Source organism: Protopterus annectens, chromosome 10.part0 (assembly GCF_019279795.1).
Source record: "Protopterus annectens isolate FY-2018-M chromosome 10.part0, PAN1.0, whole genome shotgun sequence".
NCBI classification, from domain to species: domain Eukaryota; kingdom Metazoa; phylum Chordata; order Ceratodontiformes; family Protopteridae; genus Protopterus; species Protopterus annectens.
In genome coordinates, this window is record NC_056744.1 from 422,966,985 (window position 1) to 422,992,660 (window position 25,676).

Genomic DNA, 25,676 nt, shown 5'->3' on the forward strand with positions numbered 1-25,676 from the left:
TTGGTTTACAACTCTTTAAGCACACAAATCAGAAAAATTATATGAAAACCTTAAAAATGCTTTCATTGGCACCTTATAGATTCCTACCACTTTGAGATGTTGGCTTACCCCAGTTTATATAAATAATCAATAATGAAATATAAATGAATGTCTTGGTGAAGTTTTGTAAAATTTTGAAAGTTGGTATGTCTAAAATAATATTATCATATTATCAGAGTGTTAGCATGATTTGTTTTGAAGTCACAGGCCATAGAGAGGAGGAAAAAAGGATATTTTCAAATTTCTTTTCTTAAAGATTATGTGACCCTAGAGTTAATATATATATAGACAGTGGGTCTCTGGTGTTTCAGGTGCAAGGGAGCTGAGCCCCCTACAAAAAGAATTGTTTTTTTTTTAATGTTTTGCATTGAGTTATACTCTGATGTGTTACTTGGCTGAGTATGTTAGGTATAGATAATACAGGTACAATGATTACTTCTCAACTAAGGAGCACACAGTGTTTCATAGTAAACCCATAGAGTTCTTGGCCAGCAAACAGCTAAATAAAATCCCCATCCTACACACACACACACACACACACACACACACACACACACACACACACACTCACTCTTATACATGTGGGTTCCCTTCCAGTACTTGCATCCTGTTTGCTCATGTCGTGTTTACTCAAGGACTTGACCTATTCATTTCTCAAATTGCTTTCCTCACTACCAGCAGCAAAGACTGTGAGCTTGAATGTAATACTTAAATATGTATTCCAAGACCATACCTCTGTACTGTACCAAATTCCTTGTTATTTATTGTTTTGGAAGTTAAAATAACAGTGTGCAATGAATTCCTGATTGACCAGTGCCTGAAAGGTGTAAGCACAAGCATTCAGTCAGCATTCTGGAGAAAGGAAAGTTAAGTGAAAAAAAATACCTAAGTTACATTACGGTCATGAGTCTGCAACTCAAGCCAGGCAGACAGCCAAAGAAGAGGGCGTCATCTGTAGAGACATCAGAGAAGATAGGACTACTATATTGAGTACTCACGGTGTGCACAACACACACACTTATTCTTTTTTTTTTTGTTTTTGTTTACCAGAGAGTTTTTTTTTGTTGTTCCATCCCAGTCAGTTGGTATTCTGCTGGTTCTGAAAGAGCAAGCCACCAGCAGCAGAAGGTAAAGCAGATTAATAGTAGCAGCAGCAGAACTTCTGCAGATTGGAGCAGTGAGGGGCAAGTCAGTAGCAGACTCCAACCGTCAGTCTGACAATCACTCTCAGTGCATAACTGCATGCAGGCAGGATGAGGAAATTTACTTCCTCTTCGAGGCAACATGGGAATTTAATTTTGTTAACTGGGAATCTGGAAATGGAAACTAAAAAAAAGTAAGTCAGTGCAACACATTGCAATGTCAGGGAAGGACAAATCAAATCATAACAGAATCAGACAGGGTCACACATCTAGAAATAATCAGGTACACTGGGACAGACAGGGTCAGGGACACTTTTAAAATATTAGCACTATATTAACTTGAGACATTGATTGACAGAACAAGTTCCTATGGAATAACATACATTTCAGAAGTAAAGGAAGTCTATAACTCTAATTAATGTCAGTGTGTGATTCACCACCTTTTTTGCAAAGTTACCAGTTTTAAGAGGGAATCAAAATTAGGAAGATGGACCCAGACAGAGGTGATATGAATCAAAATCAAAGACAGACATTTAAAAGTATGAGTCAGTGCCCAGCATCAACAGCTGCCACATTTCTTTACAAAATCTAATAATGCATATTGGTATTTATGGAAGTACAAGGAAGCACAGGGCCTCAGATAAAGAATCAGATTTTCTTCATCCATCGAAAAGAATGCATATTGACAAATGACACCAGCGGCTTGTCATACCTTTGATTATTATGACATACTTCATTATTTTCCTATTACAATTAATAGAGGATACAGTTCTTTTATACATGATGTTACATTTAAATCATGATGTTACATTTACTGAAGTGTTATTTTAATGAACTTATGTAAGGGTGCAGTTAACAGGATATCAGTGGTACTGTACGTCAGAAGTGTGGTTGGTGTAAGGGCAGAAAGTTGAATGCAAAGTGTTTTACATGCCTACTACCTGCTACATCCATTGATATTTTTTTTAATGTTAAGGGACTTTGGTACAATTCTGATTTGTATTCATTTAAGCTTTATACCAGTGAGTTGTTAGAGTTTATTTAATTTGTCTTTATTTATTTAAATTTTATTTAATTTTTATGCCAGTCTGGTATCTGTGACAGATTATTTCATTTATTTTTAATAAAAATTATTTATTTTAATTTTATACTAGCGTAGCAGTTCATTTGATTTTATTTTTTAAAAGAAAACTTCAGATAAAACACTATTGTTCTGGTTATATTTTGTGTTATTTTGTTTTTCATCTTGTGAGTGAATGTTGGTGCTTCACAATTCCATTAGAGTGGGCAGAGTTACATTATATGCATCCAGTTTTATATTAATTAGCATCCAGATTTTTTCGCCACTTGTACCTACTTTTCTTGGGCCTTTGTCTGGACGTTTGATATCTCCTGGTTGAGAGGTATGTCAAAGACTGAAGCATAACAGAGAAACAACAAAACAGTATTAGTCCTGTTTTAACTGGTCACCCTTTTCCCAAGTTAGAATGATCGTGGAATGAGAATAATAAAGGGGCAAGGGAGATTTTAATTGTGCAAAATTAGTTTTAGCTTGATTACATGTATATTTGTTTGGTATGTGCATAAGCAACTAGTTTCATTAACTGATATGGAGGAAATATTTTTAGAACTGTTAAGTTTTAATCATTAGAACTGGACTGCATACATAAACATGCACATAAATTCAGAGGTATGTACACACACACACACACACACACACACACACACACACACACACACACACACACACACCACATATGTTTTCAAAGCATTTAGAGTAGACAAATGAACCTATTTGCAAGCTACCAAATATATGCTACATAATATTTATTATCCTTGTATTCATGGTAGCATTATTTTTATTGCACTTTGGAAGGCCTGAAAAATATTGCAAAAGGTAATAAATAAGCTTGGCATGAATGATGTTTTGTTGCTGAGCAATTATAGAAGGAAGGTTTTAAAGGGATTTAAGAACAGTAAGACTGTAGGATCTCAGAATGCTGACAAACAATGCAACTGCCACATTTAATCCATGTATATATTTTTAATTTATATAAGAATCACAATCACAATGAATGATTCTTCTTTTTCAAGATTTTCTTGAAAGAACATGCATCTTGTAGAACAGTACCTTAAGCACACTCTTAAATGTATGTTCCAATTCCTTGCTGAATTTGCATGTGAAGCCAATACATGTTGTAAGAACTGGTCCTCATATTTGGATGTGCAGTATCAAGCAAAGTCAATATATTTACATAATGAATTCCACAGCATTAGAAATGCCACATATATTAAGGGAAAGTAATTTCTGGAACTTCTATAAATTTACTGTTAAATAAGTAGACGATTTGAAACATGTTTCCTTATAATCTTTGCACAGAACGTGTAATTATTGCAGTGTATTGTATAGTATCTCCTTAAGTAGTTCCTGTACGGCTATTTTGCCTGCATGATGCCATGGAGTTATAACTTGTATTGTAGTTGCTGCTTTTTTAGCAAAGAGAATGGGCACATCAATGCTATCCCTCATACATCTGTGTTTTATCAACAAGCCTGAAATCTGATACTACAGATGGTGAACTTGATAGTACATGGAGTCAAAGCAGTATGCTGTAATAACTGAATATTTGAAAATAACTGAGAAATGAAAACTGAAAGACATATCCTTTGTTCACCTATTCAAACTAATACCAATAATTACTGTTATACATAGCTAGAACACAGGGAAATTTCAGAATCCAAATAACCTAACCATGAAAAAAAAACACAAAGACATTGACTTGAATAAATAATTGTTAAATGAATAACACATTAAGTAAAAGTGTTCCAAAACAGTAAATGCATAAAATGTGCATCATTTTAGAAAAAAAAAAAAACATAAGCAATGCAAATAACAAATAAGCTGCACTTCTGCAAAAAATCAAGTAATAAGGATCATGCAGAATAAAACACAGATATTTATCTTTCAAATACAGTCAATATTCTTAACGTTCTCAGCAAAGAAGCTTAGTCAGTATCTTCCTTTAAATAAAGCTGTAAAAACATCATCATGGTATCTGTGCTTCCAAATACAATAGCTGCAATGGTACTTCAGGTCAGTTTGACAGAAAAATCAAAGCAATGGTTATAGAAATTCAAACTCTAAAGTAGAGTCCCAGATACAGTTAAAAAAAAAAGTAAGGAAGCACAAGCTGTGACTTTTCTTCAACTACCTGACAATGATGCCATGAAGTTGTTTTATAATTCAGTCATAATTTATTCTTACTGCAGAGAATAAAGAAAAGTCACAACTGTGAGCACCAAAATAACTTGTTACATAGCCACAATTTGTTTTCACTAGAAATTAGACAGTGTGCCACCCTATTGTACATGTAGAATTGAAATGGGACATAGCTTAAGAGACTGTGAGATTGTACAGCTTTGCAACCTATTGCTAAGGGGAAGAAATGTTTATTGTATTAAAATGACAAAGTGAGAAGTGCACTACTATCAGAATCTGAATTAACTTTCGACAAACTATGACTTTGTGATAAGAGCAGAGATAATTTTCAAATGAAGGGGATAGGTAAGGATCTGGGTGTGTATAAAATTAAAACGAAGCAGAGCGTTGTTAATGTTAAACTGAGTAATTTGTCATGGCACAGAATAATATAAAAAAGTAATTCAAAATGTGTGACAGCAAAGAAACCCAGTGCTTTACTAATCATGATAATGCATGTAAAAGTGACAAGTGTTCAGTTCAACAATTTCCATCTTGTTCAAAGTGTGAATATCAGGTATCAGGCAAGAATCCACACTCATTACTTAATGAAATATGCAAAAGATGTGGACTGCCATACCATTATTTTGAAGTTTGGAAATTTAGAGAAAAGGTCAGAAAGATATCTTGGAAATGACAGATATAAATAAAACTGCTGACTGTTTAGTCACTGACTCAGACATGTCTGGGCTAGATTCCAAAACAAGTAATATTTAGAATAGCACAAATTATTCTTAATTCCAAAAGAAGTGACTCAGGATTCCTTAAGCCATGTAGCTGAATGAATAATCATTGAGCATTACTGCTAATTTCAATGTAGGAAACAGGTGCAGAATGCATTTGAACTTTCAAATTTTATATTGTTGCTCAATGTCAAAGTAATAGTAGAAAATAATAGTTTAGCCCATTAACTCCTTACAGCCGAGTGACGTCTCCAGGCATTTCTGCAGTTACCTCCTACTTCACCTCTAGGTGTCAAATATTGCCTGTTCATATTTGCATTAATAATTCCAAAACCATGCTACATACAAGGTATCAGAATATTTTATCTTGAAGTATACATAATGGCAAATACAACTGTATTGATATATGACCTCTGTCAATTAGTATTTGTTAGAACTGTGAGGTGATAACATCATTTTTTAAAGGCTGAAGCCACACCCACTGGGAGTAAAAGGTACACACTCAAAAGAGCTTTACTGGAGGGAAAGAGTTAATGTAAGTAGGTGTCTGTGGTGAAGCAAAACCTTGACCTTTGTGTAGGAACTGTTACTGCAGGCATTTCCTGAAGTAGAGCATAAATACATCCACTATTAAATCCTAAATCTGGCAGAGCTTTGCTGCCAGTCAATGAGGCTGGGGGGGCAGGACACTGCCTATGTTTGTTAGTGATCTGTTCCAACTTGTCCTTTGTACTAAGGATGCAGCACCAGACTTTTTTTTTTTTTGTTATGAAGGTTGAACTAGGGTATTGTATTGCATCTCTAGTGAATGTTTTTCTTGCATTTTTGACACTGTAAAGTAATCAGGGCAATGGTTGCATATGTTATGCAAGCAGTGTTGCATCCAACATATATATGGTGCTGTGGGGACATTGAGCTTTGGACGAACTTGGCTGTTATGTGGTTAACTCAGTGGTCATCAAATTACATCAGTGATAGGTAAAGAGATTAATTTACATAAAATGTGAATGACTATTATTAAATATATAGCATGTAATCCATAGACTTATGAGTTTGATGTAGTATTGGGTAGTCACTCTGTATACATTGAACTAACCAGACTGCAGCAGTATCTCCAAGCAATGACACTAGATTTACACAATGGAAAGGAGCTTGCCTATCATATACAAATCCTTTGACAGCATCAAATGGCAAAATAATTATCAACTGAAAGAGTGGATGTGATCTTTGATTGCACAGTGGAATGAAGGGGGCTCTGTGTATTGTGCTATGACATCAGTAACAGTGTATGGATATGGCCATCTGAGACAGAACCAATTGAGCCATCTACCAGTCTGGGCAATACTGCATTTATTAATTAACCCCTCAGTTCACAAACATATATATATATATTTCTGCATATTTTATTAACAGTGCAGAATCATTCTGCATTTCAGTGCAACTGCTAAATTGGCTATCCAATATTAGATGACAGCAGACTGAATGAATAGCTTTTGGAGTTATTTATTTTTATCATGGTTCATCAAAAATTCATATACTTCTAGTGTTTACTGCAGTCCTGCTATTAGTGCAAGACAGCTGTGCAGTGTTAGTGAGGTTTTATTTTTTCTTGTTGTTATTTGATGTTGCTCTAGATCTGTCTAACTTAAATAGTATTTTATGAGTCTGTAAATAATGGAGTTGTTTAATGGCTTCATTTATAGATTGAGATAATAACAGCCTACCTCCACATATCAGCAAAATAGCCATTTTAATGATCTGCTAAGAATTTGCATAAGAAGTGTCATATACTATTTTGATTTCGCAAATTTGGATTTTTGATATCTTTTCTGCTCCAATAGAGCTGATGTTTCTGACCTCACTTAAAGTTGCAGTAACCTTTTTGGATGTGATTCTGTTATAATTTATTTTACATTTGTTGACAGGGATAGTTCGACTGGATATATGTCCATTTTCAGTGGAGGCCCAGGGAGAAAAGCTCCAAGGTAAAACAAACAGTAAAAATCACAAAATGATTACAAGTTGCACACAGTTTACAGGCTCCAGTTGAGCAAGCAGGTAATATAATCATGCATTTTTAAAACATTGTTGACAAATTGCCTAGGCAATGTAACATGATTACAGACTATAGAGGAGGATCTATTCGGGATTTGAACAAGGACAAAGCCAGTGAGTTCTAAAGTATAGCTTGAGGCTTTTTTTTGAACTAAGTAAGTCAGGGTTCAAGACTAAGATCAGCAGGAAGAGAGTTCCCAGTTTTTTTCAACAGAGTTAGCAAACAGAGAGTCCCCGGCAGAGTTGTTGATTTTGGATGTTTGAACCAGTAGTTTAATAGAAGGGCGAAGTGACCTCAGGTTGCTATAAGGGTCGATGATATTTTTAAGTGCAGGTGTATTATCAGGGTGATTGAGAACTTTATGGGCAATTATAAGCTGGTTGTACTGAAGTAGGCTAAGCCATTCTAGCCACCCAAGAAGAGTTAGGTTGTGACAGTGGTGGGTCCTATAGGCTGTGCCTGTTGCAAATCTAGCAATATGGTTATAACAGCTGGAGAGTTTGCTAAGAACAGAGTTGTTCAAATTAGTGAGTAGAGGGGAGGCATAGAGAAGAGTGGAGAGTAGATGGGAATGAGCAATGGCAGTCCTAACAAATGGAGTAAGGAAAGATTTGATCTTATAAAGGGAACCAAGTTTTTTGTCAATGGTTTTGATAATTTGATTGACATGGTTATCAAATTCGAGGGTGTTGTCTATTGTGAAACCTAAGAGTTTGGTTTGCACATCTGTGGAGATAATGGTACCATTATTAGATGTTATAGTAAAGAGTAGTGAGGAAGACTTACAAGTGGGGAGAAAAGAAAAAACTTTGTTTTGTTAGGATTTAATATCAGCTGATGGTTAGGAGAGCCAGTTTTCAACTATATCGAAAGTAGTTTGTGTTTATGTCATTAGATCTGTCGGGGAGGTGGCTGAACAATCATCCGCATATTGGTAACATTTGGGATGACAGTGAGACGGTCATTAAGAAAGAGAGAGAAAATAAGGGGTCCTAGTATGAAGCCCTGGGGGACACTTAGTGTGACGGGTAGATGGGTTAATAGTTTGTCCTGCCATAGGATTGTTAGTTTCTACCACACAGGTAAGACTGGAACCACTGAAGTGCATGGCTATTTAGTGAGAATGCCTTAAGGGTGTGTATGAGTATTTGGTGGTTAACCATATCAAAGGCCTTGGAGAGATCTAAAAAGAGGGCTGAGGAAATCTTGCTATTATTTCAGTTATGGTTTATGGTGTTAGAGAAGGATAGGAGGGCTGAGGTGGTACTGTGTTGTGGCCTAAAACCATGCTGAGAGTTAGCCAACAATTTATTCTGGGTAAGATAATGCATAAGATGTTCATGGGAACACTTCGCCATAATTTTAGCCAATGGTGAAAGAATAGCTATGGGTCTAAAGTCTGACAGTTCTAAGGAGTTACCTCCTTTATGGAGTGGTATTACATGAGATATTTTCCAAATGGAGGGGATGGTGGCTTCAGATAAGGTTCTGTTGATTATGATGGAGATGGGGTATGCTATGGCATCTGGTGCTTTTTGCAGATACTCTGGTGGGAGGAGATCAGCTGCTAGAGTAGTTGGTTTTAATTTATTATTTAGAGACCTGATAAGTGATATAGAAACAGGCTGAAAGCTAAAGGAAAGTGGGGTATTGGGTGTGGCAGAGTTTGGATTGGAGCAGTTGGGTGCCAGTTGGCTAGCTAGGGATTGGATAGTCTCTGTGAAGAAACTATTAAAGGTATTTGCAATATCTTCTGGGGACTTATGGTTAGACGCTGACAGGGTAGAGGCAGAGGACTGTCCTAGGTGAAGAAGTTTGTTTATTTCTGCCCAAAACTTTTGAGGTTTGTTGTGATGTTTTTATTGAAGATGATAGTAGAAGTTTTTTTTTTTGTCTAGTATAATAGATTTTTTGTGTGATTCCTTAGCTGTCAGTATCTTAGTTGATCTAGTGGGTCTTTTGTGGCACACCATTTGTCCCAAGCCTTATTTCTAGCTATGATTTCAGATTTGGTCTTTTTTGAGAGCCACAGGGCAGCTTTTGTTTTGGTTCTAATGGAGCGAGCAGGAGCATGAGAATCAAGAACAGTAAGGAATATGGAATTAAAGTATTAAAGTATTAAAGCATTAAAGTATTAAAGTATTAAAGTATTAAAGTATGTTACCCCATCGTCCAGTGAAGGGGGAGATATGAGGAAAGAGTGGATTGGGTTCCCTCTTACCATATGTAATCTGCTCTGAATGTTGATGCTAGTTTTTATCTATGACTGTTGACTCTATTATGTAATACTATTTTACATTGGCACTCAGCATTCTTGTTGCCCTTCAGTTTCTGGAAATGACTGAAGACATTCTTATTATTTTCATGCATTTTGATATTAAGTTTTACATCAGATGATGCTTAGATTCTTTTGATTGTTTTAATAAGCTGTTTTGACAGTAATTGGCTTTAGCCTTGCTACATAAAGAGGCAAGTCTATCTTTCCACACACGTACTGGAGTGTATTTTGATTTCATCATTTTAGCATTTCAGCATTGTACATTCTGTATATTAACTTTCAGTATATCACTTTTCAGTAAGTTGACATGGATGCATTATACACACATATGTATTTATCTAGCTATAGATATCAGTATATCTATAGCTATATCTGTCTATGTAATGTATGTATGAATCGCGCTTTCACTGTATGTCTGTGTGTGTGTGTGTGTGTGTGTGTGTGTGTGTGTGTGTGTGTATATATATATATATATATACACACACACACACACACACACACACACACACACACACACACACACACACACACACAAATAAACATATATGGAGATATTATTACCTCCTACTGCTCAGTTTACTCCAGTTGAAAAGAACAGGATAGAGGATGCCATTTTGATTTTAAACATATACAAACATGATGCCCTTGTTGGTCCAGAGCCTTGGGTCTCTGTACAGGACACTGTGCTTGCTGGCTGTTGTCTGTCTTTCTCTCTGCAGCTTCTGCAGTGATGGGGGATGTGATATACTGCTTGTAAATGCAGTTGTGTGGCAGGTCCTGCTGATGTAATTGTGAATACTGTAGTTCTCAAGAGAAGGCTATTCTTTCCAAGTTTTGTCTCACTGCCCTTTTTATTTACCCAGTTGGAGTTACTAATGCTCATGAGGTTTTTGTTGGTGACATTTTGTTGATAAACTAAGCATTCATATATTTTCTGTGCATCTTATGTTGAAGATTTAAAATAATAAAAGAAGCTCTGATGCCAGGAGTTTTTGGAAACAGTGACAAATCTGGTAATCTGATAAATTGCTAGTGAAACACAGTACAGTTTGTTCAATTTGCTTACCGAACTGCATAGAAGAGTGATGCTTTTTCTTTTTTTGCACTTTCCTAGTAAGGCTGTATCTTGAACCACTCGCCAAATCTAGAAGACAAACTGAAGTGAATTCAGCTAGTAAATAAACAATTTGTCTTTGCTGACAGTTTGTTAACATACCAGTCTAATTTAGGGGAGCCTCTTTTCATATTCAGTAACATATAAACTTCATTTATTTAATCTGGATAAATACTTAGTGCAGATAACGCTGTATAAATACATATGCACTGTTTAAAAGTTTTATAAACAAATTTTAAATAGAAACAAAACTTTAAAATATTCAGATCTTCATAGAAGAAATACTGAAGCACTATAATTATTCAAATTTGTTTTGTTTAGCATTACTTAGTTTATAGCAGATATTCAAACTTGGAGTTAGAGTTTTATATTTGCAGGATGGCAGATCCCCAAAAACACAAGTCTGCTCATGTGGATGGCTGTAAAACACTTTAATCTGAGAAAGTATAAATCATTAAAAACAATAAAACAAAAGAGATGATCACTTTCACATCACCACTGGATGCTTCATCAGATCTAAAGAGTAACACACAGTGCAGGTATTTAAATAGCTCCAATTAGCACCTCAGATCATGTGACCTCAGGGCTGGCTTTAAAGGGATATATTCATTCAGTCCTTTGCCAGTAGTTGCCTGTAACAAAATAAGCCACTTGGTTTCCAGATTCTAAGTCAGTACTGCTTCTCACATCCCCTCCTCTTTTACTTGGTGTAAAAACCTCAAGTACAAAAAAGTTAAAAGTATGCATAGAACCTTCTCTTTTTACATGTTTTCCAAGTGCATTCCTATCATCACATTTATTCATACTATAAATATGGTCCCTAATCCTATCCCTGAATTATCGATTATTCTTCCCAACATAATAACATTTACACACAATGCAGTGAGCATAATAAACAACATTCTGTGTTTTACAATCAGCATAAAATTCACAATTATATCTACGACCCATAACATGATACAAGAAATAATCACATTCATTGATGTAGCCCCAAATATTACAGCCACCACACCTGAAAATCCCTTTAAGAGTCAATCCAGACTCAGTGTCTCTTAAAAGGGGTTTATAGCAGACCATTCTTTTGATTGTTTTATAATTCTTATATGTGAATTTTGGTTCACACCCTATTGTCTCTTTGAGTTTAGGGTCCGTCATAAGTATGTTCCAGTGTTTTTTAATAATGCTACAAATATTGTGCACATTATTAGAGTAATTCATGGATAGCCTCACTGTATCATTGCCAATATTCTTAGATGTCTGTGTATTTCTGGAGGCATTACCAAAATATGGTAGTGCTCTCATTTGACGATGTGCCAGTACCTCATTCTGTATTTGATGGACCATATGTTCACTATAACCTCTCTGACAAAACTCATTCAATAATGTATCAAAGGAAGAATACATATCACTATCTTTGTTGTGTAACCTTGCATGTCTCAAGAAATGACCCTTCATTACATTCCTTTTCAGGTGCTTACGGTGCATACTCTGGGCATGCAACAGATTGTTCTTCTTACATGTCTTCTTATAGATAGTAGTATTTATCGCATCACCCACCTTTTTTATGTACATGTGGTTCTTAACACCTACATCAGAGCATATATAAGTAAATCTCAGAAAGTCAGTGGTACCATGTAGGTACATGTAAAAAGAAAAGGTTCTATGCATACTTTTAACTTTTTTGTACTTGAGGTTTTTACACCAAGTATTAGGGGAGGGGATGTGAGAACCAGTACTGAAAATCTGGAAACCAAGTGGATTATTTTGTTGCAACTACTGGTAAAAGACTGAATGGATATGTCCCTTTAAAACCAGCCCTGAGGTCACATGATCTGAGGTGCTAAACTGGAGCTATTTAAATACCTGCACTGTCTGTTACTCTTTAGAGCTGATGAAGCATCCTGTGGTGATGTGAAAGTGCTAATCTTTTTGTTTTATTGTTTTTAATGTTTTATACTTTCTGAGATTAAAGTGTTTTGCAGCCATTTGCATGAGCAGACTTGTGTTTCTGGATATTGTTTGTTTTGGTCAGCTTCACCTCCTCTGTTTGGCTTATTTTAGCAGGATAGCAGATCCCCCTTCCATACCACATATGCAAAACTACATATCCAACTTCAGTTCTGCTTTAGTAATACTAGCCAGATATTGCAAGAGTGTTGGGGAAGGGAAAACATGAATTTACTCCTCTTTCTCAAGGTAGTACAGATTCAAACAGATGATAAATAAATATGTAGGCGGTCTGGGTGGAGGAGGACTTGACCTTTCGTAAAGTTTGGATTTTAACAGCTGGCTTCAGTAGCTCCATGGTGTTGGTGCTGCTGTGCTTTTTAAATAATACAGACAATTGCGACTGGGTCACTAATCATGACCAAGTTGTTGCTATATTCAAGACATTAATTAAAGAAATTCATTTTGACATCTAAGCACAAGAGGAGAATTTCTTGAACACATTTCAAGGACACTTTAGGAAATGCTGATTGCTAATAACAAAATTGTAATTGTTTGCAATATAGGGGGAGTTTTAACTGTACCAAAGTACTACAGATTAAGAGCATGAAGTGTGTTACATCTTAAAAGCTGTCACATACTTCCTGCTGTTATACAAATGGTGGCTAGAAGAAAAGTACTAAAGTAATGTTTTGAAAAACTGTTTTATACTTGGATACACTACCCACTCACTAAATGTGTGGCAGTGTGAACTGTGCTACAGCTTTTGAGACTGCCTGTAGGTTTCCAGGATATTTCTGTGATAGTTGCATTTGTGAGCAGAGTAAGCCTTAATAATATGAACAACCATGCATTAAGAACTGCAGTGATTACAGTACAGAATTAGGGAAAACAGTTTTGTTATATACATGTTCTGATGGATGAACCTAAGTATAGCAAACTTGTAGTGCATGGGGTGTCATGATTAAGTTAAAAAAATGGCCAAATTACAACCTGGTTCATCACTGCTATAGTGCAAGACCTGACCTTAACAACACTTAGAGTGGTTCATACAACATAACCTTTCTATGATCAAAGCTGGTTCTGCTACACACACACACACACACACACACACACACACACACACACACACACACACACACACACACACACACACACACACACACACACACACACACACACACACACACACACAAACTTTCTGGCAGAAGATAGTTGGATACCTCTTGCTAAACATTCCACTAAAAGAAATGCCAAAAACACATTTAACAAAAAAAAAAAAAATCCAGATCAAATAGCAATCATCCTAACTCATTTATACATAATGTGGTATTCATATTCATTAAATGAATGCGTAAAGGTTGTCCCTGTATTTCTGCAGCAAAGAGCAATTTATAAAAGCCACTTAACCTAACATATGATGTTAGGGAATAAGCATAAGCAAATTAAGTCATAATGAGATGCAAATGAGTAATGATGCAAAATGTTGTATGCTTCTGGGGCCTTCTACTTACCTGTAATTCATAGTAAAATTTTTTTTCATTTCCGCCCTTTCAGCAGATTCCATATAAAAGGCTGAGAGGCTGAGTCACGCCTATTCTAGCTACTTTGTAGTCTGTGGGGATGCTGTCAATTGCTGCTAGTTTTGCTATTTCTTGTTGGGAACTTCTTGTCTTGGCCAAGCAAGACCGATTATGTCCAGCAATGCTTACCAGCCAAGATGGCAGAGACAGGCATAGAATAACACACTATAAATTTTGATAATCAGGAGATACCTGATAGGTAAAGAGTGGACAGGAATATTGTAAAGAATTAGTGAGAATTTATTGACCCCAGAAGGGCACTCTGAGGATGTGTGGTGTTACTATCCTTATGTATATAAAGACATGTATAGTTTTCACTATACTTGCCATGCCGACCTTCCTGAGACAGACTGGGGACATTTTAGGTATCTCACAGGCTTCTGCATTGAGGATACTTTGCCATATCCCTGATGTACTCTTGGCACATGTGGTTCATTACATCTGTTTTCTACTGTCACTTCAGGACCATGCCAGGACAATGCATGCCTTTTTGGGGTAGCAAGTTTCCCTTCCCTGAGATACCCTGTATGATAGATGGCACACATATTGCAATTAGGGCCCCATCTAGCCCACTAGGGGGTGGGGATTGGTACCACAATGGAAAGGGCTACCATTCCATCAATTACCATGTAGTGTGTGATGCATAGCAGTGCTTCACCGACGTCTCTGCTCAGCATCCTGGCAGTGCAGTGCCAATGATTCCCATATCAGGCACACAAGCTCACTCTACCACCTCTTCCTGCATGGTAGGATGCCCAGTAGTCATCTTGTTGATAAGTGAAAAATATTTTTTTCTGTTTTATTTAAGTAGTTATTCATAGTACTATGTATTGCTTAATACTAAACCACATTTTATATGTTTTGCCTCACCAATTTTCTTTCTTTTTTATTTCAGATGATGCTGGGTATTTACTGGAGCCATGGCTAATGACACAAGTGAGAAATCCAAGTGGAGCTGCTGAAGAAAATTACAACACATCCAACAGCTATATTTTCATCAAGACGGTCTTTGGCCTCTTCAACAGTCATTTTAGATGCCTAAATGAGTCTGTGACTGCCCTTCGGAATGACCCAGCTACTGCTTGCTGGATGTTCACTGCATGCTGCGTTCTGCATAACATGATCATGTGCCAGTCGTCTGTTGGTGAAGGGACCCATGTTGTCATTGTAGCTCCTAGATCCTCTCCAAATATCAGTAATGATGACCAGCTGGCAACAGTAATAAGGGACCCCATGCAGCAGGCTCATCCATTGCATATGGCTACTCAGGAAAAGAGGCAGTATCTAGCTCAGAACCATGGACCATGACATTCAGGTTCGTGTTTCCTTTCTTAAAAAACAAAAAACAAAAATGCAGAGTATAATTGATGCATGTAGTGCGATCTATGGGATATGCTGTGTGGTGCATGGTCTACTGTCACTGTTTACCTGATATTCCCTCACTTCTTTAAATAATAATGTTTTATTTCAGAACAGGTACTCATATTATTGTTTGCAAAAATCATTTCAATGATGTCGTAAGGCATCTTACAAGCAATGGCTGAATTTTAACTATTCTACGCAATACATTCTAGTGATGTGATGTGATGTATCTAAGTATGAATGGATTGAATCTCCTGAACAGGTACAATTAGTAAAAAGTATTACTTCAGTATTTAACATGACAGTTTCTATCTTGCAATTAAATGAAGAAATATAATATTGTTTTTATATTACACAATTTCCTCAGTTTGAACTATGCTTTCTTCTAAGGCACTACACATCAAATTATTTCATTTTCTCACACAATAATATGAGGCATAAGAGACAAAAACATAATCATTTGTGCAGTGGTGAGGGCGAAGTGGCAACGGTATGGGTTTACATGGCAGGATACATATTTTCATCTTTAATTTTCTTATTAGTGTTTCCCTAAATACTTGTACATCACTACTTTTAAGATGTAGGTAATTGCCAGGTGTAATAATGGTAATGCATAGAGCATCAATGGTGTTAATCACGGCAATCATGTATTATGACATACAGTTTTCTTTCCACAGTTCCATAAGGTTTTAAGCAATACCATTAGAGGAATAAAATGCATATAGTTGAAAAGTGTCCCAAGTGTTCCCGTCTTCCTTTTTTTACTTTATTTAATAACTCATTCTCATTTAAGTTAAACATTGACATGTGCACATATGCAGATCAAATTGTAAGTAACAGAAATGTCCCACTTGAATCTTGGTAGGTCAAGATCAAATCTGTCATACACATCTTTGCAAAGATGGGCTAGATTAAGGTGTAAGTGATTTGGAAGATGGACTGTCATGAGAGATGGGTGCTGAGTTGGTCTGATGTCATGACATACTTGATGCAGGTGATCTTGCACAAACTTATCTGACAGTTCAGTGAGAAAATGGCTGAGACACTGAATGAAAGGTTTTGCTAGGTGTAGATGAAAGCTGACATTGCCTGCATAAAATCTATAGTGCTTGTCTGTACCTACTAAATATAGTATGTTCTTGAGAAGCAATTGTAGTCTCTTGTGATCTGCCCCATGTGTATGGACAGTTTCCCTTCCATTTCCCCTTTCAAGGTTAACAGTCCTACCTGAGTCTGGTAAGTCCTAACTAGTGTCCAAATGCAGGTGTCCACAGATGATTTGTGTGCTATCATACTATGCATCAATGTAATCAAAGTATTATCCCTACTCTATGCCATTTCCATATAAAGCTGTAAATACTCACATATGCCCTAGAGGGCTGTGACTATTTCCAACTGACTCTGTGTGGCAGTGCTCTGAATTCTAACATTGTCATGGTTCATTTGTCACTGGGCAGTCAATACCTTAAGTGTTTCCTGGTGTAGCTGTGGTAAATTCTTTTGACTGGTGCCCTTTTTAAAAGTGTCACTGTGAACACTGTTACCTCTGAATTTCTGACATCATCCTGAAAGAGCCTAGATTTGGAGATACTGGTGTAGAGGTGCATGGGTTTTCTTTCAGTACAGGCGTGAGTGTAATGTCAGCATGTGTATGACTTTGTGAAGTGCTCTTACTTCCTGCAGAGTTACTAACATATTGTGAGATATGAGATCCTACCATTAAACTCAGTGGCATCATGCCACTTTCATCAGGCTGCCTCATAAATTATCCAGGTTATTATCATCAGTATTTTCAACTGCCCTTCTGCTGTTGATATCCTCCAAATGTATTGCTATAATGGAATGCTTTGCTTCCAGTGCTTACTTTGTAAAAAATGAAAACATTACAAATAAAGATGTAGCCTACATTACTGTATGCTGAGTAAAGAAGTGTGGAAGATCACTTATGTGGAAGGTTCACTTGTTAATAGTAATTGTTGTGTGTTTAATGTAATCATTCCATATCAGCATGCACTTCATTATATAAATATATGTTACTGTTTTTAAACCAACACAAAACAAGCAAGTCTCCACAACATCTAGTCACTTTAATAGAAACAAAGCTTTCGGATAAAATATCTTTTCTTCAGTGTCTTACAAAAGAATACTTAAAACCAGCATTTTTTAAATACAAGGAATCCATCACATGACACAGTCAACCTATCAAAGAAATCAATTCAAATCATAATTAAATTTTAAAAGCACAAATATCTAAAAAAATATATATAGTTAAAAATATAACAGACATACATATGCATTATAACCTCCTTATAGGGTTATTTTATTTGTTTCTGCTTAGCCTTCAAAATCAACTTCAGTGTGATTTGTTTATTCAAACCTGGGTACTTGTCTGCCTGTAAGTGCACAATCTATTCATACTCCTTTGTGTCCACTCTATTCACTAAATCACCATGTCTCACATTTGAATATATTATATGTATAATCCTAAAACAAAACTGATTGTATCATCATTGTCTTGAACATGTTGGGCCAACGAGTTAGCATATGTCTGACTTATGTTCTATTATTCTATCAAGTAACCTTCTCATAGATTTTCCAACATAGAAGCCTGCACATTTTTGACAGGTAGCCAAATATATAATTGAAGAGGTATTACAGGTAGCAGTGCAATGAAAAACATATTTCTTACCACTAATAGGATGTAGAAACTCAGTGGACTGGGTAATACTAGAGCAACATGAGCAATTATGGCATGGGAAAGTTCCTTTTTTGTTATAAACAAAAGTATCCCTATTATTACGAATAAAATCCTTATAGCATAAATGCTTCTTTAAGTTATCACAATTTCGATATGTAAATAGGGGCTTATTTGGAAACCATTTTTCATGGCCAGGTATAGCTTTTAAAATGTCTCAATTATTTCTAATAATTCATTCAATTGGTTCACTAACCCTACTATAAGTCATCAGATATCTCAAAGGTTGAATAGAATCCAAACGATGATTAGTAGGGGAAGCACCCTCATGGCTAGAAAAATATGGTCTGGCCCCTGAGTCTCTCATTTGTATCATCTCATTTCTTATTACTTCTAACTCATTTGCATTATAGCCCCTTGCCAAAAAATCATTTGTCATTTCCTGCATCTGTGACTCACAAACATCCAATTTAGTGTTCAACCTACTTGCTCGCAGATATTAGCTTTTGACAATACCTTTAAAAGTTCTTCTTGCATACGTGCTATCCTTATGTAAATATTTATTCACTTGTACATCCTTCTTATATATACAAGTTTCTGGCCCAGAAGTTGTCAACTGCAGGCCAACATTCAAGAAATTCAATTTAGTATTAGAAAAATTCATTTCAAATTTAAAAAATTCAACTGTAGTATTCAAATAGATAAAGAAGTTATTCAGTTCTTCACCATTGCCATGCCAAACCAAAAAAATACCGTCCACAAAGGGCTTATAAAATAAAATATTAGAGGCATACACATTAATTTCACCATGTACATTACTTTGTTCCCATTTACTTAATGTCAAATTAGCATACGTATTAGCTATTGCAGTACCCATAGCCGTTTTGATTTTTGATGGTACACTTGTTTATTAAAAGTAAAAATGTTGTTCTCCAACACCAGCTCCAAAAGCTCACAAAGAATTTCAGTTTGTCTGGCGGGATAGTGACCATATTCCTGCAAAATTTCTCTTACACATTCAATCCTATATCTATTGGGAATGACTGTGAAAAGAGATTTTATATCCAGGGTTACTAACAGGAAACGGCTATGGGTATTATTAGGATACCAATTATGTAGCTGGGTTAAAAAGTCACCAGTATCCTTGATGTAACTAGGTACATATCTCAAAAAACCTTTTAGTATATCCTGTAAGTAGACTGATAAAGGCTCTGTTACCCATCCCTCCCAGAGACTATTGGTCTCATCGGTGGTTTATGGAGGGATTTATATATTTTGAGGAGACCATATAAAACAGGAATGGTTGGACACGGTGCACTCAAAAAGTGAAAAGTATCAATGTCTATGTCATTCATTAATTGTAAATCATACATAGACATGTTAATCTTACTAATCATTTCATCCACTTCCTTACTATTAATTAACTTAAACGTTTGCACATCTGAAAGTAGGTCATTCATTATTTCCAGGTAGTCACATGTTTTCATCAATACAATGGCACCCCCTATATCTGCTTCTTTAATTATTACATTATCATTATTTTGCAGAGATTTAAGTGCATCAGCCTCATAAACAGTTACATTATATAATTTCTTGAAAGTTCCCTTGTTATAAAACTCACAAACTTGCTTTTCACAGATGTTATTAAATATATTAACAACAGGATCACTTATGGGAATAAACGTACTAGTTCTTTTAAGCTGACTACTCACAGAGGCATTACTATCTTTAAAAATATTTTTTTAATTCAGATTACATAAAAACAAGTTCAAGTCGGTAATGGCATTCACTAGGTCATCACTACCAGCTGGCACAAACTTAATCTCACGAGATAGTAGAGATATTTCAGCATCAGAAAGTACATATTTAGATAAATTAACAACCAAAGGACGCCCACTGACATATTCCAATTATTTTGATAGTCAGAAGCAGTCTCAGTGGAAATTACTGTTGTTTCAGAACTCTGCTCCTTGTTGTTGGACTATTCCTCACCCTGCCTCAAGATTTGGAGCATTGTCTCAACAAGTCGCATCTCTGTGTTACTACCTGCTCAGGTAGATTGATCCTTGTATACTGGTTCTCTTCTAAAAAAAAAGTGGAGGAATTCAAGTTACTCGTTGTGCCCTTATTCTGTATAGTCTCCCTTGTTTGGCATGTCCGTGAGTCTAACACAGTCACTAACTTCGCTGAAGGCTCTCCAGATTGTGCTGACGTAGAGGGTGTCTCTATAATATCTCTGTCTCCTTCCGATTGGTTACCAGATAATGAATGCTCCACTAAGGATTCATTTCCTACTAGGGGCTGCTGTTGATTGAGCCTTGTTTACTTCGCAAATTAGTAGAAGAAGAAGTATTATTTAGAGAACGCTTCAGCCAAGAAAAAATGTGACTGCTACTGAAATCATTTATATCACACTGCAGTTTTTTTTTTCCTTTTTGTGGTTTCCAGTTGCTTATCATAGTCATTTAGTCTCCTTAACATAGCATCAAATAGGGAAACATTTTCAGTGAACACAGCTGAACTTGCAAGTTGTTTCTCCAAAGCATTAATTTCTACACATAACTCACTTTTCCTTGGAGGTAAAAAAATCATACATTGTTATATAATGCATATAGTTTAAGCTTAAATTTATGTTCAGTTCCTGCCACTTTTTAAGATGTTCAGGATAGGTATTGCCGTACGAGGGCATATTTAAAACACATAATTCCCGTGGCACAATACCTAAGTCCAGATAGGCTAAGCAGCAGCAAATAAAATAAGCCTATAAGGAGGTTGTAATGCATATGTATGTGTGTTATATTTTTAACTATATATATATATATATATATATATATATATATAGATATATATATTTAGATATCTGTGCTTTTAAAATTTAATTATGATTTTAATTGAACTTCCACCAACTGCATTTATATCCATAATCACTTGATTCCTGACTTTTGCCCTCTCAGCTTGCTTGGGCCCCCTTTTTCCAAAAAGACATTTGCCACATGTCCTAAGGGCTGCATGAGGATGTGGTTTTCCTCATGGCTAAAGTCATCCTTTTTCTGCCTTGATACTTGATTTTGCATCATTACCACAACTAAAACAATATAGCACAGGCAAACACAAAAAAAACCTTTTGTGTAATCATCAGACAAATAACACAACAATGAAAGCATGCCTGCTATCATGACCAAAAATAAATTAGGTGACACAAAATTCATAACTATATACACATGCAAAGTCTCAGTCTAGCTAAGTACGGTTAATTTGAGCTAATGTTTGCACCATCATGAATACATACCCAATAGTTAAGGCAAGCACTTTGTTAACAGACCCAGTCTTCCCTCACTGCTTTATTGTATTCATAATAGCGTCATTTTTCTCAGAGCAGTGACACCCAGAAATCTTGCAGTAAAGACACATTTATCTTGTCTTAACCTAACATCCTTGACACTTCAGTACTTCACAATTAAATCACTGCATTTCTACCATATGTACACATTCATTAAATTTCAGCAAAATAACCTTATCTTTCTCAGTGATCATTATGACTTTCAACTGCTGTTCTAATGAATTTCCATTTAGAAATGACAGTTTTACAGTATTTACTTGTCATCCTAATCTGCCCATCATATCAGTAAAACAAGCATTTCTTCAAGTAGACTCATTTACTATTCACTATAAAAAGTCTATGGTTTCCTAAGCATTTTTCCACCTAACTTGGGTAATCACAAGATAATTTGGTGGACTTAAAATTCATTTGCATAAGTTCGGAGAGACATTTTGTATGCATATCTAGCCATTTTATGCATATTTTGAAGAATCTCAGTAATGTATGAACATGTAAGACAAATTATCCATGTAACCAGTTCTCAGGCAGTCATGAATGTGGCCTTGAGTATAAATGAACATGCTGGGGATAGCAGCGAAGTCCACAACTGTCATCGGCAATCCCCAGAAGGCCATAGCAATATGTGGATAACCTCAGTTATTCTCTAAACTGGTAATGTTTAAAAAACCAAAATGGAGTCACATGCATGTGAGCTTGAAAAACCATGAAGCATAATCCCTGCCTACTCAAAATCACATAGCACACCTTATCACCTCAAATCACTCAACATTCACTTTGTAACATTTAAGTCGTTACTGACACATAAAGGAAGATTTATTTGCAGAGAGAAACAAATGAAAAAAAAATATTACTGATGCCATACTACACAAGGAATGGGTAAAGAAATGATTCCTTCCTGACATTCAGGTGTAATACCCCAAAAAGGTAGCAAAAGCAAGATATGGCAGCAGTAACAAGTGTAAGCAAAATAACAACAAATGATTTCATTCATGACTTTTATGTACCAGATGAATGAAATGTGAATGCAGGCTTTAAAGACCATGTAGGTAAAAAAGCATTTCTGGTAAAACCAAAACTTGCCAGTAATAACAGTACTAAGTCTAATGACCCCTGTTTGATAACTGGGTTTGTTAGGTGACCCCACCCCGGAAGAAGTGGGTCTACACCTGTGAAACACACTGTTTGTTAACTGGGTTTGTTAGGTGACACCACCCTGGACAGAGTGGCTCTACACCTGTGAAACACACTGTTTGATAACTGGGTTTGTTAGGTGACCCCACCCCGGAAGAAGTGGCTCTACACCTGTGAAACACACTGTTTGATAACTGGGTTTGTTAGGTGACGCCACCCTGGAAGGAGTGGTTCTACACCTGTGAAACACACTGTTTGATAACTGGGTTTGTTAGGTGACGCCACCCCGGAAGGAGTGGTTCTACACCTGTGAAACACACTGTTTGATAACTGGGTTTGTTAGGTGATGCCACCCTGGAAGGAGTGGCTCTACACCTGTGAAACACACTGTTTGATAACTGGGTTTGTTAGGTTATGCCACCCCAGAAGGAGTGGTTCTACACCTGTGAAACACACTGTTTGATAACTGGGTTTGTTAGGTGACGCCACTCCAGAAGAAGTGGCACTACACCTGTGAAGCACACTGTTTGATAACTGGGTTTGTTAGGTGATGCCACCCCGGAAGGAGTGGTTCTACACCTGTGAAACACACTGTTTGATAACTGGGTTTGTTAGGTGACACCACCCCAGAAGGAGTGGTTCTACACCTGTGAAACACACTGTTTGTTAACTGGGATTGTTAGGTGACGCCACCCCAGAAGGAGTGGCTCTATACCTGTGAAACACACTGTTTGATAACTGGTTTGTTAGGTGATGCCACCCCGGAAGGAGTGGTTCTACACCTGTGAAACACACTGTTTGATAACTGGGTTTGTTAGATGATGCCACCCTGGAAGGAGTGGTTCTACACCTGTGAAACACACTGTTTGATAACTTGGTTTGTTAGGTGACGCCACCCCGGAAGGAGTAGTTCTACACCTGTGAAACACACTGTTTGTTAACTGGGTTTGTTAGGTGATGCCACCCCAGAAGGAGTGGTTCTACACCTGTGAAACACACTGTTTGTTAACTGGGTTTGTTAGGTGATGCCACCCTGGAAGGAGTGGCTCTACACCTGTGAAATACACTGTTTGTTAACTGGGTTTGTTAGGTGACGCCACCACGGAAGGAGTGGTTCTACACCTGTGAAACACACTGTTTGATAACTTGATTTGTTAAGTGACACCACCCCGGAAGGAGTGGTTCTACACCTGTGGGACATACTGTTTGATAACTGGGTTTGTTAGGTGACGCCACCCCAGAAGGAGTGGTTCTGCACCTGTGAAACACACTGTTTGATAATTGGGTTTGTTGGGTGACACCACCCCAGAAGGAGTGGTTCTACACCTGTGAAACACACGGTTTGATAACTGGGTTTGTTAGGTGATGCTACTCCGAAAGGAGTGGCTCTACCCCTGTGAAACACAGCTTTGCTTATGCTTTATTCACTCTGGCAGTGGCACTTCTAACAATGGCAGTCTCTGTGAAGGCATGAGGTTGCACTCTGAGCTCGTCTGACAAAGAGAACAAAATTCTTCTTAGGCATTCGTACCTGGATAAGCACCAGGCATGCAAAAAATGGTTGAACTGAAAGAAAGTGGACAGCTGACAGGAGTTGGGTGAGCACCTGTCGTCCCTGACATGGATCACCACTCTGGCCCCCAGTCGTGAGAGAGGTACAATAACCTACAGAAGCATAGATCTGGCTAGCTGGCAGAGTGAGTAGATAAGGTGACAGTAAGAAGAGCAGAGTTCCATAGAAAGCATTTCTTTTTTTTTTAATTTATGTTTAGTTATCCCAAACATAGATTTAAAAATGAACTATAACATGTTGCATAATTGAAAGTAGTTGCTAGAAGAAATATGTGTAACTGCAAATATGTACCTATAAGTAATAATAATGCAAATTAAGACATAAACATATCTTTGCAAATAACTGTATCTGTATACAGATTTGGACTGTTCCTTCTGTACGGAGTCTGAATGTCCTCTCTGTGTTCACATGGATTTCCTCTGGGTGCTCCAGTTTCCTCCCACATTCCAAAGGCATGCAGTAGGTGGATTGGACACTCCAAATTGTCCCTAAGTGTGAGTGTGTGCACGAGTGTGTGGTACGCATGAACTACCACAGCAGGGGTAGCCACATAGTGGTGTAAACCTAGTCTTTAGAAGATTGTCACTGTTGAAGTGACACCCCAACCTCATGTGCAAAAATGGGAAAAGGGGTTGAGGATGGATGGATGGATGGATGTGATGACACAGTGTTGTGTATGACTACAAATACATATTTATCAGTAAAGAAACATGCATATATATGTCTGTAAAATACAGATGAACATATGCATGAGAACACTCACCATTTTTTTCTTGTACGTAAATGTATGTATTTCTGCATAAAAAATATTTGCATTGCCTCATAATTTCATTTATAGTAGGTGTTACCGTATTTAGCTGACTGAAATACATGCAGACACATTTTATTAAGAAAGGATTTATTGTGTAGGCCAGAAAATATTTTTTTATTATAACTGTATAAGAGAATTATTTCACCCACAATATCAACTGCTAATACTATAGGGCTTAACACAGCACCCGCTATCGAGAATGCATAATGAGGAGGGGACAGAGGTTGCAGTGTCCACTGAATGACCAGCACATACTTCAGAGAGAGATGACTAGTTGTATTATTTCTGTATACATTTCTAAGCAATCCACTTATATGCTTACACTTATTAAGCAGAAAAGTAGCAAAACACACATTATTGTCATTAAGTATATGTACTGCATCCATATGTTACAGTAAGTATGTTTTGTTTAATGAAGGTTGAATTGAAAGGAAGTGAAAACTTCCTTTCAATTGTTACATTTTTATGTTTGTGTACATCTTAAAGTGTAGTGTTGCACCTTCTCTGTTTTTTTCCCAGACTCTCCAGAAATCTAACTGATCATCCAGTAGTCTGGAAAAAACTTACACACCCTGGTATTCTGTTTCAAAAAAGAAGCAGACTATTGGAGTTTGTAACATATGTGGAGTTACTATGCTTTTTTTACAAAAAGCATAGTAAATC